This window comes from Podarcis cretensis (assembly GCF_951804945.1).
Source record: "Podarcis cretensis genome assembly, chromosome: 5".
NCBI lineage: Eukaryota > Metazoa > Chordata > Lepidosauria > Squamata > Lacertidae > Podarcis > Podarcis cretensis.
Window position 1 is genome coordinate 89,803,880 of NC_137174.1, and position 16,210 is coordinate 89,820,089.

At 41.9% G+C, this 16,210-nt stretch overlaps 1 protein-coding gene across 7 annotated transcripts in view; it reads left to right on the forward strand.

The window, feature by feature from the left end:
* Nucleotides 1-16,210, forward strand: part of NAALADL2 (N-acetylated alpha-linked acidic dipeptidase like 2) — an 819,134-nt gene that overhangs the window by 510,592 nt on the left and 292,332 nt on the right. The window lies entirely within an intron of this gene.

The following is a 16,210-nucleotide window of genomic DNA, read 5'->3' on the forward strand; positions in this document are numbered from 1 at the left end:
GGGGAGTTTGCCCTGCCGGACTTAAGACTGTACTATGAATCGGCAGCTTTCTGCTGGCTGAAGGATTGGCTACTTCAAAGCATTATATAATGTTTGGATTCGATATAAGGATTTGTTGGAAAATAAAACTCCTAGGTGGTTATCACCAATGGAGGCTAAGGAGGTGAAGAAACTTAATATGGAATCTAAATGGCCAAAATATTTTGAAATCTTAGAACAAGAAAGTGGCAAATTCAAATTACACAGTTATGAGAAAATAAAGTCCAAGGTACGAGACTGGCTCCATTATTACCAAATAATGGAGACTTTTAAACAAGATAGGAAAATTGGCTTCCAGGTGGAGAAATCGAAATTAGAAACAGAATTGTTAGAACCCAATACTAAGAATTTATCAAGAATGTATAATCTGTTGCTGAGGTGGAATACAATAGATGAGACAGTCAAGTCAACTATGATTAAATGGGCACAGGACATAGGTCATGACATTATGTTTGCTGACTGGGAACAGTTATGGACCACCGGTATTAAATTTACGGCATGTAATGCTCTAAGAGAAAATATTATGAAAATGATTTACAGGTGGTACATGACCCCAGTCAAGCTTGCGAAGATTTATCATCTGCCCAATAATAAATGTTGGAAATGTAATGAGACTGAAGGCACCTTCTTTCACCTTTGGTGGACCTGCCCAAAGATTAAAGCCTTTTGGGAAATGATTTATAATGAAATTAAGAAGGTACTTAAATGTACTTTCCATAAGAAACCAGAGGCATTTCTCTTGGGCATGGTCGGCCAATTGGTGTCAAGGAAGGACAAGACTTTTTTTATGTACGCCACTACAGCAGCAAGGATTCTTCTAGCAAAGTATTGGAAGACACAAGAACTGCCCACACTGGAAGAATGGCAGACGAAAGTGATCGACTTTATGGGACTGGCAGAAATGACTGGCAGGGGAAGGAAGACGCAGGGGAAGGAAGACGCAGAATTACAGCTGAAATTGTTTGATGATTTAAGGTGAAATTGAGAAAAATAATAAGTTTAAATTTAATTGGCAAAAAGGGTTGCTGAAAAACTGTAAAATAAGGATGCAAAAAGGGTGAGGTATGGGGAAGTCCGAGAAAGGAGGTTTATGAAAATGAGGTTAAGAAATTACATTTCTATGTTTGTTTGTATTTGTTGATGTTTGCGTGTTGTTGTTGACTTGTTTTAAAATTGGAAAACTAATAAAAATTAAAAAAAATAACTTCGCTTAATGAAACAAACAGGAAGCGAGCCAACTCCTTACGATAACCAACTAAAGGATGGAAATATATATGTTTACATGTTACAGGTTGTCTGTTATGTGTGTTGTCTGTTAAGTGTATGCGAGTCTGTTCCTTGTGTCTCTGTCATTTTAGAAATGTTTAAGGGGGTTGTGTTTAAAATTGGCCACAACATCCACAGACTGCCTTTCTTAAATGTGCATAGTTTAAAACTGCAAGCTTGCTTCAAATTTTAGTTTAAAGAAACCATGTTGGACCTGATCAACTTAAACATGGTGTGTTTTTAACACTGGGAGCCGCCCAGAGTGGTTGGGGAAACTCAGCCAGATGGGTGGGATATAAATAATAAATTATCATTGTTATTATTATTATTGTCCGTCTTTCAGGACTGAAATCTTTGGAGTCCAGTGTTTGCTGTTTTGTGGAAGTTCTTGAAACACACTGGATGTTATTAACAGTTGCAATGGAGAAGTAATAATGTGAAGAGGGAGAAAAGATTAAATTGTAAAGGTTTGACAAAGGATGGCATCATATTTTTTAAGATCACTGTATTGTATCCATTGCACCTCTCGCACAAGGATGATAGTTCAAGGGGAATTGTCTTTCCCTTTCTCCTCACTGTAGACCCCACAAAACCTATTTTGAGAACAGAAGCACTTCTGAAGAAAGGTCTTGGATATGGAGCAGGAATTTACAATGGGAGGGAGGACTGGGGAGGCAGCTTGCACGATCCGGTCAGTCAGGAGAAACTGGAATTTCTTGCTTCTAAATGTTAATAATGGGCTTGAACAATGGTGTCGGTTGCTGTGAAATGTCATCAACATTTCTCGATGACCATGTAATTGACTGTAAATTGGATGTATGTCTTATTTGATGTTGGTTTACGTGCGCCGCGAATTGTTTTCTACCCAATTTTTTCATTTATGCTATTTTAGAGTAATTATTTCATTGTTGTGGCCCATGGGTGAAACCAATTATGGACAAAATTATATACTGAACTTGAGTTTGGAAAACACGGTTAACCATAGTTCGTTTTCCAGAGAACTCTTTGTGCTCGTTTAGCCCAGTGCTGAGGAAGATATATCTCATTTATGAGGTAAAATATACCTCAGTTATGAGGTAGAACAACACACAGCAATGCACAATGTACCATATGTTAAAAATGGAAATGAAATGAAGAACGCAGTCAAGTCTGTTTCCTGCTTTCATACATTTTTCTGTATATGTGTCCTTTGCGTAGAACAACACATGTGCATGAAAGTGAAAAAGATTTTCCCACTGTTTGACTCTAGAAGTTCTGTGTATATGGCTGTGAAAACAGTTGCATGGCAAACGACAGTTAAGAGAATGAAGAAAAAAATAACTGGGAAAAATGTACCTCTTAATTTCATTTTAAAATGATTTCAATCATGTTTCTATGCCCAGTTGTTGACCAACAATAATAAGCAGCTTACAAGTATATATATATATATAAAATCAGTAACAACACAATCCCCCTTGCTGACCTCCAGTCTCCCTGTCTTCCCTGACAGGGAAGTGCCAAAATATCTTGGGCTGGCCCTGCATTTATTGATAACTCCATTGATAACTCATTGGCCTCAGACAGGTGTCCTCACAGTACTTTTTTTGATGTCTGCTAAGCACATATTTCTTTAGGCAAGCTTACCAAGATGTGTAAGGGGGACGCAGGTGGCGCTGTGGGTTAAAGCCTCAGCGCCTAGGGCTTGCCGATTGAAAGGTCGGCGGTTCGAATCCCTGCGGCGGGGTGCGCTCCCGCTGCTCGGTCCCAGCGCCTGCCAACCTAGCAGTTCGAAAGCACCTCCGGGTGCAAGTAGATAAATAGGGACCGCTTACCAGCGGGAAGGTAAACGCCGTTTTCGTGTGCGGCTCTGGCTCGCCAGAGCAGCGATGTCACGCTGGCCACGTGACCCGGAAGTGTCTCCGGACAGCGCTGGCCCCTGGCCTCTTAAGTGAGATGGGCGCACAACCCCAGAGTCTGTCAAGACTGGCCCGTACGGGCAGGGGTACCTTTACCTTTACCTTTACCAAGATGTGTAGAACGTGGATACACCAGTGTGGTGTAGTGGTTAAGAGCGGTAGTCTCGTAATCTGGGGAACCGGGTTCGCGTCTCTGCTCCTCCACATGCAGCTGCTGGGTGCCAGTCACACTTCTTTGAAGTCTCTCAGCCTCACTCACCTCACAGAGTGTTTGTTGTGGGGGAGGAAGGGAAAGGAGAATGTTAGCCGCTTTGAGACTCCTGAAGGGGAGTGAAAGGCCGGACATCAAATCCAAACTCCTCTTCTTCTTCTTCTTCTTCTTCTTCTTTTAACTTATCGTGGATTTTAATTATTATTATTATTATTTTGATTATTATTTAACTGTTTTTACTGATAAATTCATTGCTTTAGAACTTTCGCAAACCGCTTTGAGATGGTTGTTGCTGTTTTTACAGGCAAGTGCTTTACGATTTTATGAAAGAAATAATGGGTAAATAAACAACAAGAAGTATCTCTGTGTCTTATCTGTGCCTGAACTGGCAAAGCCTCAAAGCCTGCATATTTGGAGAGACGGCTGGGAACTTGGGGACTCTGATCCTTCCCGAGCCCCTCGATTTTCAGTGACCATTAATAAAAATCTCGTAACACTTTAAGTGGATCTTAGAACAGACAGCCCTTCAAACAGAGGGTTCCTGCAAATAGTGGAATATCCATCCCATTGGATCTAGCCATAGGAGTCCCCCTAAATTTTGCTGCCATACTTTATACCATGGGTAGGCAAACTAAAGCTCGGGGGACGGATCCAGCCCAATCGCCTTCTAAATCCGGCCCACGGATGGTCCAGGAATCAGCATGTTTTTACATGAGTAGAATGTGTCCTTTTATTTGAAAGGCATCTCTGGGTTATTTGTGGTGCCTGCCTGGTGTTTTCACATGAGTAGAATGTGTCCTTTTATTTAAAATGCATCTCTGGGTTATTTGTGGGGCATAGGAATTTGTTCATGTATTTTTTTGTCAAAATACAGTCCGGCCCCCCACAAGGTCTGAGGGACAGTGGAAGAAAAAGTGCTGAAAAAGTTTGCTGAGCCCCTGCTTTATACTCTTTATGAACTGGCAATAATAAAAAAAAAAGACATGCTAGTCATCATTCTCATAATAGATAGCAAACTGAAAATGACAGTGTGAGTTAATCCAAAATCACCCGCTCTCTGTGTTGATACACCATAAAGCCACCCAGTGTGGCTAGGGAAACCCAGCAAGATGGGCGGGGTATAAATAATAAGTTATTACAGTGGTACCTCGGGTTAAGAACTTAATTTGTTCTGAAGGTCCGTTCTTAACCTGAAACTGTTCTTAACCTGAGGTACCACTTTAGCTAATGGGGACTCCCGGTGTCGCCTCCGCCGTGCCGCCGCCGCACGATTTCTGTTCTCATCCTGAAGCAAAGTTCTTAACCTGAGGTACTATTTCTGGGTTAGCGGAGTCTGTAACCTGAAGCATCTGTAACCTAAGGTACCACTGTATTATAAAGGTCCAAAGCCGAGATCCCCCCGCCCCTCCATTTTGAGAGTGATGAGTAAGGCACAGCGCACTATCCTCCAGCCTAAAAGAAACACAAATTCTCACTTCAGACAAATATGATGTATGTGAATACAAGCAGTGCAAGAAGCTCACATTTGCTATATTTATGGATATCATTAATGTCCAAAGTGGCATGTTACTAGGTTTGTTTCAGCGTTAAATGGTAATTACACGCAGAATGCTCCATTGCCTGGTTATTTTAAAATATATAGTATTTCATGAAGCAATAGCTATGTAAAAGATATGGTGTTATGTACTGATAAAATAATGCAAAGTTTTTTGGTTTTTTTCCCTGGACTGTAAGCAATTCAATTATTTTGTTGCTGAAATAAATTAAGTAAAGCTTACTGAGTCCAATCTACTTCTCTTTCCAGGGAGTTGTAGTTCAATTTCATTTTTAATTGGAATTGAACGTTGTGGACTTCTTAGCACTGGTAAGCAAGATCTGGCAATAAAATAAGCTCTCCAATTTATAATAAAAGTTCATGAAATCTAGTAGAGGGAGCTAGCAGTATATCTGCTTTAAATAAAAATATCCATGAAATCTGTAGGAAAAACAATAACAAAACATTTTTAGAAAGCTGCAGTTGTGTTACAAATTGCTTTTTCTCTTTGAGACTTAGGTTACTTTGAGAATGGACAATAAATTGGTGGGGGCGGAAACGGGCAATGTGAAGATGAAAAATGTGACCCCCAACAATTTGTGGCTGAAGGGGCTTTTCATCTGCCTTGCTGGCAACCTGTAACTTGAATTGTCTCCCGGAGTGGCAAAACGCTGGTCACCTACTCAAAGAGCTTTCTCCTGAAAAAGCTTTAGCAATGTGAGCCAGACAGCAATTCTAACCTGCCGCTGGAGCACAAGGCAGAAGTGCAATCCATTACTTTGATACAAGTTGCCAGCAAGAAAGGTGCAAAACGTGCCTTCATCCTTTCCAAGGAAAGAGTTTCAAAACTCAAAAGCAGACTTGGGAAGCTGCCTTATAATGGGTGAGACTGTAGGACTGGCTTGCTCAGTGTTTTCCAAAGGGGGTGATAATGCCCCCCCTGTAGGGGGGCACTGGTATGATCCAGGGGGGGGGGCGATAGTAGCCTCAGGTGCAATGGGGGGCATTGAAAATATAAAGAGTAAAGAGAAGAGAAGAGAAGAGAAGAGAAGAGAATTTTGAAAAACCTTTCATACATCTGTTACATCTGTTGTGTAATGACACCACCAGGTCGGGCACCGTTGCGGAATGGCTACAGTGCCTCCCCTGGATCTGCTGTTCATGCAGTGGCATAGGAAGGGGGTGTGGGCCGTCCCGGGTGTCATCACTGAGGGGGGGTGACAAAATGGCAAAAATATGTGTGTCTGTTTTTAAAAAATAAAAATTGGGCTCACGACACTTTTTGAAATGGGTGATACCCAGCTCTACCTCTCTTTCAAATCAGAACCAATGAAGGCAGTTAAGGTCCTGTGTGAGTGTCTGGAGGCGGTTGGAGGATGGATGACGGCTAAATTGAGGCTGAATCCTGACAAGACAGAAGTACTGTTTTTGGGGGACAGGAGGCGGGCAGGTGTGGAGGACTCCCTGGTCCTGAATGGGGTAACTGTGCCCCTGAAGGACCAGGTGCGCAGCCTGGGAGTCATTTTGGACTCACAGCTGTCCATGGAGGCACAGGTCAATTCTGTGTCCAGGGCAGCTGTTTACCAGCTCAATCTGGTACGCAGGCTGAGAACCTACCTGCCCACATACTGTCTTGCCAGCGTGGTGCATGCTCTAGTTATCTCCCGCTTGGACTACTGCAATGTGCTCTACGTGGAGCTACCGATGAAAGTGACCCGGAAACTACAACTAATCCAGAATGTGGCAGCTAGACTGGTGACTGGGAGTGGCCACCGAGACCACATAACACCAGTCTTGAAAGACCTACATTGTCTCCCAGTACATTTCTGAGCACAATTCAAAGTGTTGGTGTTGACCTTTAAAGCCCTAAACAGCCTTGGCCCAGTATACCTGAAGGAGTGTCTCCACCCCCATCGTTCTACCTGAAGTCCAGCTCTGAGGGCCTTCTGAAGGTACCCTCCCTGCGAGAAGCCAAGTTACAGGGAGCCAGGCAGAGGGGCTTCTCGGTAGTGGCACCCGCCCTGTGGAACGCCCTCCCACCAGATGTCAAAGAGAAAAATAACTACCAGACTTTTAGAAGACATCTGAAGGCAGCCCTCTTTAGGGAAGCTTTTAATGTTTAACAGACTACTGTATTTTAATGCTTTGTTGGAAGCCGCCCAGAGTGGCTGGGGAAACCCAGCCAGATGGGCGGGGTATAAATAATAAAGTATTATTATTATTACTGGAGGGAAAACACCTGCACCCACTGCACCCCCATTCCTATGCCACTGGTAGCTAGGTGAGGCGGGAGGGGCACACTGCGGGGCCTGCAGCATGCCTGAGCCACAAGTCTCTCCTGAGGGGGAGGCAGCGGGCGGACTGCCTGCAAGCTCCACACTGCTTTTTTGAGCAACGCAGGGCTTGTGTCTGCCCACCGCCTCAACCGCCCTACAGCTGGGGGGTGGGGAGGCTGCGGAGAGGCTCTGTGCAGCACACCCTACTTTGGCTCACCCCGCCCCCATAGGCAGCTCACCCTGCCCCCGGCTGCAGAATGCACCGGCTGCCCCGGGCACCCGAGCATCTAGCTACGCCACTGAGTTCATGCTGGAGGTGAGGGGTTTCCTCAGGTTTGAGTGAATCCTTTTTGGCTTCGCCCAAGCTCAGGAAGTAGATTGGAGCTTGCCTGCCTATTTGGTCAATGGCAAGTGGGTTGTGGCACCTTTCTGTTTGTTCATTAAAAGAAGGTATATTTCGAGGGAGGGGCTGAGTATTTTTTGCTCCTGAAAAGGGAGCAGTGGGCCAAATAAGTTTGGGAACCTCTGGTTTCAGCCCGCAGTAGCCCCACATCTGAATGGATTTTGAATCTGCTGTACTTAATTATGGCTTAACATATATGCCATAGGATTGCTCACGGTCTCTCCTAGGCTTTCTCTTTTTTTAGGGGGGGTGCACTGCGTAACCTGCCAAATAAATGCTGACATATTAGCTTTGAAACTTCCAACCACAGAAATCGTAGGGGAAAAAATATATGCTGTAAAAAGCATGATATGCAAGCATTTTCAGAATCTTAAAATGCAAGCAAGCTTTTTGATATCCGGTTTCTAATTAAGGAAAAAATTAGGCCATTGTGACCCACACAGTTAGATAAAAAAAGCCCCAGAGCGTGTTAGATGGAAAGTTGATATTTATGATTTGCAAGCCAATTTATCTATAGGCTGAGTGAAGCAGGAAACTCTCATGGCTTAGAATGAAAGCTGTAGAAAAGTCCTAGTTCAGATCACATATTAGCCTATAGCAAGCTTCACCGTCTCCTCATTTGCAATTTGGTGTGATTTGTTTGTTTGTTTGTTTATAACAAATATTTTCACCGCCTCTACAGAACTCAGGGCAAATTACACCAATTTAAAGTCAAAGTATCATATAAAACAATAACAATGCATTGACAAAGTAGCATTAAAGAATACTACTACTATAAACTATATAGTAAAAATTTAAGGAAGACAGACCCCACACATAAAACATAGCTTTAAAACGAGACAGGGTATACTTAGCAGGAAACAGCCTGCCACGTTGTTATTGTTGTTATTATTATTACAAACCAGTGAGATACAGCCAGTGCTTTTTTTCTGGGGGGATGCAGGGGGACATATACCCCTAAACATTTTGTGAATCTAAGTTTGGCCTAATTGAGGGGCAGCATTTCAATATGAGTAGGAAAATGAGAGTACCCCCTAAACATTTATTTATTTATTTTAGGGGGGAAAGCACTGGATACAGCCAGAGTGGGGGGCCACACACATTTCATAAGCAAGTCAGTGAAAAGACCCTGACATTAGTTTATTATGAGTATTAGGAAGATAACATGAAGTACACTTAAAGAAAATTAAGGTGGTTCCCCACTCCCCGCCCCCAAGAGGGAGAGCAAAGAAAGCACCCTTTTTATTGTGGCAATGGCCCATTTTTCTCATTTGGAGAAAAAAGCATGGCAACGAACTTTCAAGGAAAGATTTTATTTAATCTTAGTGATTAAATTAAATATCATCTGATGAGAGTGTATCTATACAGAGCTGAAAACTTTGTTATGCTTCTTTATTTACATAAGCAGCAGCAGTAGCAGGTTTTTGGTAGAGCTTGCCATCCTGAAAAGAAAGCTAGAGAACTATTTCAATTAATGCAGAAGATAATTTCTGTTCCATTCAGACTAAGTGCATCTTCTACCTTGTTAAGTCTTTATAGAAACAGCCTATCATTTCACAAGATTGCCTTCTGTGCTTGATTCCATCTAGGTTTCTGGGTTGTTGTTTTTACACATGGCTCCTGATTTCTTTCAAGTTTCTGTTGCTTAATATCATGATGCTACAGCATCCTTTTTTAGTTGCAAGATGAGAGTAGGATGGCAAATGGGAATCCATTCACATCACAGGTGTCAGACCACACCTGGAGTCCTGTGTCCAATTCTGGGTGCCACAATTTAAGAAGGATATTGACAAGCTGGAACATGGTCTAACGAGGGCGTCCAAGATGACCAAGGGTCTGGAAAGCAAGCCTTATGAGGAATGGTTGACAGAGCTGGGTATGTTTAGCCTGGGAAAGAGAGAGGAGATATGATAGCCAAAAAACCCAGAGTGGCTTGCCAAATTATTGGAGTATTACAATATATCCAAAACAATGGGAGAAATTGGAAGGATCTCAAAAGAGAAGATAGACAGGGACTGGAAGGTGTTTAAAGGATACTTGCAAAACCATATTGAAAAATCAGAACTCCTATTGGAATAAACAAGTTCCGTTTTAAATACTGAAATACTAAATAAGATGGATAACAAAGTGTAATAGAAAAAGAAGCATGAAAATAGGTTAAAGGTGTGTGAAAGAAAGTAATAGAAGTGGAAAGAAATTGTGATTGAGTAGATTGGAAGTCTAACACAAAGGTGGGGTGAGGGGTGGTGGATGGTGATGGGAAAAGGAATTATTTGTGGGATTGAGTGTAGGTATGTTTGAACATTTTTAAGGATTGTATGAAATGTATGTTTGTATGTTTGTATATTCACAATATGTGTGTATTAATGCTGAATTATTTTAATAATAAAAACTATAAAAGAGAGAGAGAGAGAGGAGATATGATAGCCATCTTCAAATATCTAAAGGGCTGTCATATGGAGGATGGAGCAACATGGTTTTTGTTAAGTTGTGGGTGAACATAGCAGATGACACAGCGATTTCTCCAGAGCAGCTCTTTATTTGTAAGCTGGACAGAACTGAACAGCAAACAGCTCAGCCGGCCTGCTTTTATAGGCAGCCGGCTGTCAACATTGTAGCAACAACAACCCAGGGTTTCCCACCTAAAATAACTGACGTGGACCTGAGTGAAAACTATCTACAGTATCCCCCTGCTGGCCCAGGGTGAGAACTTCAGTACATAACACTTTGCTCCTGCCCTGAAGGGTAAGACCCAAACCAATGGCTTCAAGTTACAAGAAGGGAGATTCTGACTAAACTTTCTGAGGGTATGAGCTGTTCAACAGTGGAGCAGACTCCCACAAGAGTTGATGGATTCTTCCTTGGAGGTTTTAAAGCAGAGCTTAGATGGCCATCTGCCATATATGATCTAGTTCAGATTCCTGTATCGCAGGGGGTTGGACCGGGTGACCCTCAAGGTCTCTTCCAACTCTACAATTCTATGATTTTGTGATTCTATTATCCTGCAGCACTTAAACATTTTAATGCATGCACCCTGTTACCTTTGGGTTAGAGAGAGAGATCATTAAATGCCTCAGTCTTATTTTCTGCAACAAAAGAAGCTCCTATTGAACTATGTCCTTTTGACATCCATAATGGCGAAAGTAGCAGCATGATTAAGTATTTAATGTAGTGCCTTTGCTGCCTTGTTTGCATATATATATATATATATATATATATATATATATACACAGAGAGAGAGAAGTGTACACTGCTTTGCTCTCATTCTAGCTCTGTTGATATAAAAGCTCTCACACACGCTGTCTTGTAGCAAAGGAACAAGAGGAGGGTGACATCTAATTAAATTCTTGCAATGCAAAGTAGTTATTCCTCTTCTTTTTTTTTTGCCGATAGTTTAAATGGCACTTTGCTTCCCGTCAGTGATTTTATGCATTGCCAATTAGTACACTGAAAAAAAGGGATTGCTCACAGATCCTTATGACTCTAATTGGGACTTCAGCATGAAAGGCCCATCAGAATAAATATCCAGTAACTCATCCTTTGTCCGGCTAAGAACAGATAGGTCTCTGGTTCATTAGTATGGGCCATGCAACTGCCATACCTTGCACTGTGAACTTAGAAGAGCTTTCAGTCCATACTCTGTAGGATTACCTAGTGTGGGGGTTAATTGGCATTGTTCCTAATCCTGCAATAATTTCCATGCATGCAGTTCATTTTAATGCATGCTGAATTAATATAACATTCAGAAATGTCAACACTGGAAAATGAGAATACCTTTGAAGAGGAGGGCCAGCTTACACTGTTACGCTCACATCTCATATTTTCTTCCAGGACATCAGGCTTGCATCTCTGAAGGTTAGCTCATTTATCCCATGTCAAGTATGAATTTTATTTTGGTTCCATTTATTCCCACAAAATTGCAAGTTGCACCACAGTGAGCCTTATAGTAGGGACTGATACTCAGTTCTACCCTTCTGCTAAGGTGTTAGAATACCTGCCTCTTGACCAACCAAACCCTCCCTCATGCTAACTCCCTAGCACAGCAACGTGTGCCCTCAAAGCCATTGCTTTTGGAAACAGAGCAGGAACTTAGGCTGCATTCACACAGCAATTTATTCCGTTCCCCCGACATGTCACTAATTGCTCATTTCTCCCTTATATTTGAGCATTTGTACTGTGTACTAGCCATTTCCAGAAATCTACCGGAATCTAGCAAAAGCTTCAGCACTCATTTCCATGCTCATTGCTTCTAGGAAAAAAAATAATCATTTGCAACCCCATTAATCCAGAAAATTGAGGGGGTATAGTGATGAACTGTGGCATGGTATACCAGCATATAGTTATTTACTGCCATTTCCGGGGGGTGGGGGTGGGGGTGGAATCATGGGGGAACAGAAACATGCATGTGCTGAACGAATCAGGGAGTAGTGATTGGACGAAGCCTTGTGTTTTGTTGCACAATGCCTACTTGTGTGAATGAAATTTAACACAATATGCCAGTATATCAGTTAAAAGAAAAAGAAAAAGCCACAGGTCCATAGCTCAATAGGTACTATAGCTTGAAATGAACATTATAAAATAGGCCAGAAGTAGTAACATTACAATCAATAAAACTAATGCAAGATTCCCCACTTCCCTTACCGCTCGGCCTTGCAAGGTGTGATTGGAAGGGAAAGGAGGGAGAGCATTGAAACTGACGGCTAAGATGACTAGGAGCAGCTTGCACTGATGTGAGCTAATTATGAGCGAAGGCAAACTTTCAAGGGGAGTTTCAACTCAGCTCATAATTGGTGGGGCTTTCTTGAACTGCGGAAGTTTATTTTCAAATCCCCCCAAGTTCTAGAAGTTTGGCACCACTCCTAATGGCCAGATGCTAACATGAGCTGAGTGAGAGAGAGAGCTTCACAGTACAAGAAATGTTTCTGCACCACACATTCAGATTAGAAGTATGTTGTCCTTTCGCACTGCATTTTTAATACAATAATGTGCCCAGCTGTGAATATACCAATTAGAGGACACTGGGCTCTGAATCACACTGTCTCTTAGACTCGGAGTGTAAACAGGCCTGCAGGTCAGTGTAGATGTGCATATTGTATGTATTTTTATTTCAAGACCCCAAGGAGCAGCTAGAGAGATAAGAACTGACCACCATACAAATCAGCATTGCAGCCATTAGTTTCTACATGCTGTGGCTTTGTCATTGAAGTCAGCACTCTGAGAATTATATACCCAGCCCTTTCAGGCTTTACATGAAATTCGGGAAAACTAAATCAAACTGCCTGTGATTAAATTGGAACAAGGAGTCTTTAGAGATTTAGGGAAAGACCGTTGCTCTGGAATGATGGAAGTGGAACCAAATCTTGCATTTGAAACTAATCCAAGATTGTAATCATGAAACAACTCTGTGGGTTGATTGACGGGATAAAATGGTAATCAGTATCTTCCGGGGGAGGGGGGGAGGAGAGCAGGAAAGAGAGATGCCTTCTTCATGCATTCATGCAAATCTGTGGGAGTTGCTTCTCCATGTTTCTGTCCCACATCGTTGTGGTTTTGTATTAAATTATAGCCTGCCTTTTGATTGGCACATTCAAGGTGGCTAACAAAATTCAAAATGGAAGAAAGGATTTACACTAAATCAATAAAAAATCTGTACACTGTGTGGCATCATCACAACCTTGCGGGCCTTTCCATGTGGCTGCTGTATTTGCATATGGACAAAAACCACAATAGCACCACAGGGAAGTAGCATCCCATGTGTGTGTAATGGGACAGACAGTTGAGAGCACACTGATTCCCACTGATTGGTGGATCACAAGACAGATGTCTTGGGCAATCCTGGAAGAAGGAAATATTAATCTGAAGACAGGTTTCAGAATGACGTGGTCTCCAGCTAGATGGTCTCTGCAGTACACATCTAGGGATGGATAGGAATTTTTCATTTGGTCCACATTTTTTAAGCAAACCATCATAATTCACACTTCCTGGGCTAACACACAGCCTGGGATGCAATTATCTTTAGGATTTACCAATTCTCCAAATTTTGTGATACAGCATCAGCTCAATGTACTGAAATGCTACAGACATAGCCGGAATTGCATCTGCAGTGATGGAGTAGGTAATAACAGTTTAAATAAATACATACATACTGTTTTGTGATCCAAGCGCTATTTAAATGTGTAATGAAGTGTGAATTGCTGTACAGATTCTTAAATAAATTGATACATCACAGATTAATGTAGAACTAGGATGGAATGGAGTTGTGTGAATGAATGCATGGAAAATTGATACTGACTAGAAATAGTCTGATCAGCCTCTGACCATCAAAGGTGTAATAGTTAATGAAAGGAGTAGGAAGAGAGATTGGGGTGGGGGAAAGTATCAACAACCAGAGAGTCAAGGTACAGTTTGTCCTTCCAATTTAAGTGGGTTTACCTGTCTCAGAGAGTTTGAATTAAGTAAGTTCGCTGTGAATCAAATACGATGTAAATTAAATTTCACCTCCATCTCTATATCTCAGTAGTGGATTTTGCCTTATCCATCATATGCAATGTCCTCTGTCATTAGCAGAGTGCATGCATATTACGTTGGAGTATGTAAGTTTATGCTTGCAGAACAAAAGCCAAGTCATGGCTAACTAAGGTCATGAGCTCAAGGTCATGAGCTCAAGCATCCCATGAGGTATAAGTCAGTCACAGCCAGATGTGCTGCTGGCTTGAACTTAGCCTTCCTGTGTTGCATCTCTGCTGGAAAAGTGCTTTACTGGAAAGACTGTCTATTCTGTAAGCTGTCTGCCTCGAATGTTTGCCATCACTTTATACTCGTACATAGTTGTTCTTCTACCTGTCAGTAAATTATACAGTTGCTGACCTTACTGAACCGCCTGGCATATTTCTCCTACAAACAATGTCCTAGATTCAATTGCACACTCCGCTGGCGAGCTGCCTGCACTCTGCAGACAATGTCTATGATGCCTTTATGGCACATGTGACCGTACTTTTGCAAGGAATATTACTTACAAATTTCAGGACGCGTTTAAATTCTGAACAAGGCAGTTCCCGAGTCACCCTGCCCCCTCCTGCCTTACGCATTTTGGATAAAGACCGGGACAGCTTTCATTCAGTGACAAACCTAGTAAGGAGCACATCTCAGGGAAGGAAAAACACTGTGCAGGTAGATGGCTTGCACTGTTAATTCTCTGAACAATGACATGAGCACTTCTTGTGGGATTGCACACCCTACGTTAATAATGCTCTGTGTGGAGAAGTCACTCCTTTCGTCAGTCCTGAGCCTAGAAATAATGAGCTTGGAGAGAAAACATGGCGTGTCTTCTAGCAAGCAACGACTGTTCCACCTGGGGAGCGTAGCTTTACCCTTCCTGGAAATTTGGCTCCCAGTTCCTGCTCGTAATGAGTTTCCACTGATTGGCCTGGAGTCTTTTCTAGCGGTTGGGAAACCACATTTATAAATGCAAAGTCCGGGACAAGTTATTTGACTGGGGTGTTTGCTGGGAGGAATGCTGACATATTGGTTCCCAAGAAACAGGGATTGTGTTTTAGGCCATGCTACATGTTTTAGCAATTGTACACCTCCCCTGAATGGCTTGCGTAACCATGGCAGCAGGACCAGGCGCTTGCTGTATTCTGTATCTAAGTTCCCTGAAGCCTATCAAAATAAAACAACAGAGGAAAATATATATTTTTTCTTTTTTTGGTGGGGGAAAAACAAAATGCATTGCGTTTGTTCTTTCCGATTTCTAATGTGCATTACCACATTATTAGAACAAAGCAGCTTTGGGGCAGAGAAGTGATGGGGAAACAGAGAGTTGAGGGAGGGAATTGATACCCAAGATAACTGAACAAGTAATCAGCAACAGTAAGATGTATTGGTTTGTGTTGATTAAGGCCACATCTGCTCTATATATTTAAAGCAGTATCATATAATTTTCAATGGGCATGGGTTCCTCCTGAGAACTCTAGTTTGACAAGAGTACTGAGTATGGAGAACTTATGAAACAGCAATGGGATACTAGCTCCACCCAAGGTATGATGGAGAACAGCAACAACTGACAAAAGATAGACATAATACAGTACAAGGACAGGAAGAAACATAATGGACAGAATAATAGCCACACACAAGAAGCTCAAAGGGAGAGTTTGAAGGCTTCGCTTGTAGGAGTGTAAATTATTTGTGTTATTTCGAAGTTGTTAAAACTGCAGCTGCGGTATAAGGGTTTGTTATTCTGGCTGGTGTGTAATTGGAATTTATAAGTTTTGGGAATGCAGAGTTAAAGTAAATTAATCAAATCATTAATTCTAGCATACGGGGGCCCAGCAAAATAATATAATTTGGCATCTGAACAATTGGCATTATTAATTGTATTATAATTTGGTATTGACAATGAGGCTTTTATTGGGTTGTTGTAATTGAAAACTAATAAAAAATATTACACTAAGAAGAGTTCTGAGGAGACCCGTATTCCTCTCACAGAGCTACAATTCCCAGAATTGTTTAACAATCAGTTGCTTCTCTCGGAGGGTTCTAAAGATTGTAACTGGCTGGTGGCAGGGAGTATCCTAACAACTCTAA